This window comes from Microtus ochrogaster, linkage group LG2 (genome assembly GCF_000317375.1).
Source record: "Microtus ochrogaster isolate Prairie Vole_2 linkage group LG2, MicOch1.0, whole genome shotgun sequence".
In the NCBI taxonomy this organism is placed as follows: Eukaryota; Metazoa; Chordata; class Mammalia; order Rodentia; family Cricetidae; genus Microtus; species Microtus ochrogaster.
The window spans coordinates 54,144,366-54,146,022 of NC_022028.1; positions in this window are offsets into that span (position 1 = coordinate 54,144,366).

A 1,657-nucleotide genomic window follows, 5' to 3' on the forward strand; every position below is an offset into this window, starting at 1 on the left:
TCTCCCTCTCTGCCTCTGGGAATCCTGGAATCAAGGATTTACAGGCTGAGTCTACTTTAGAATTATGTTTATTATAAAACATGATCCAGGGAATGAAGAGATGGCTCAGGGCTAGAGAGCACGTGCTGTTCTTGCAGAGGACCCAGGTTCAGATCCCAGAACCCACCTGATGGCTCATAACCATTCTTAACTCCTGTTCCATGTCATCCAATGTCCCTGTGGACACCATGCAGATTCATGGTGCAAACACTACTAGCAAAAAAAAAAAATACTCATAGATGCAAAATTCATAAATTAAAATAAAATATTGTGGGGAATGCCAGAGATGGAAAATCCTTCATTCCCTGCTCCAGGTTCCGGCCTCTGCAGTTTTCTAGCTTTGTGACGTCCAGTCAGGAGCTCCAGGAGCCTTAGCAGAGATGTCTGATGACCAAGGAGGTGATGATCGCTGTCATGATGCTGCCATCTTTTCTTGTGAGGGATGATGGGTCCCAGTGTTGACCACAGATAACATTCATACACGATAAGTATATGAGGAATGAAGAAAAATTAAAAATGAAATATAAGATTGCTTGTCAAAGAAGAGAGATGAAGGGAAAATGGTGGGACTTTCTGAGGGGAAAGGTCAGGTGACTGGACCTCAGTGTGAGGGGACCTGGGGCTGCACGTGACACCCCAGCACTTGGCCTGAGGTTGATGGAGGTGGGTCAACTGTCTATCTGTTGCTTTCATTGGTTAATTAATAAAGAAAATGCTTGACCTTTGATAGGACAGCTGCTTAGATAGGCGGAGTAGACAGAACTGAATGCTGGGAAGAAGAAGGCAGTGAGGCAGTCACCATGATTCTCTCTTTGACACAGACGCAGGTTAAGATCTTTCCTGGTAAGCTACCACTTCGTGGTGCTACACAGATTATTAGAAATGGGTTAATTGATATGTGAGAATTAGCCAATAAGAGGCTGGAACTAACGGGCCAGGCAGTGTTTTAAAGAATGCAGTTTCCGTGTAATTATTTCGGGTGTAAAGATAGCCTGTGGCCGGGAGCCGGGGCTGCAGGAACGCAGCCGGCCTCTGTAAAACAGGGAGGTGACTGTGAATTTTCCTCTGGACTGAAACATCCCTGCTGGAGCCAGGAGGAGCTGATGAGGCTCAGGAAACACAGGAAGCTACAGGTTCACGGAGCTGACACAATGTAGCGCTTCCCTCTCAGGGTTAAACCAGCTGCAGTTCCTGAGGGAGAGGAGATGTGGAGTGGAGCTGCTGGGAGCTGTGCAGGGGGCTGCAGTGGTGCAGCTGTGTGTGCGGAAATGCGCACTGGGGGTGGGGGTGGGGGCTGTCAGTGGTTATCCCCGACTCACCCAGGCTCCTGTGAGGGACCAGTGAGCTCAGGGCTCACCGTGCTGACTGTGGATGGATGTCTTCCTTGGTCTGCTGTCACTGTCTCTATCTGGGGAGGGGGAAATCCACTCCTCAATCAGGGGGACACAGCTATGTTAATTGTTTATGTAAATTGTTCTATCATTAATAAAAACTTAGAAGTCAGATATTGGGGTAAAAACCTGATAGGTCAAGAAAGCAACAGAAGAAAAACCAGCTGATCCTCTCTCTCCCCATGATTCTTTCTAGGCCCGCCCTACTCATTGTGTCTCTATCATAT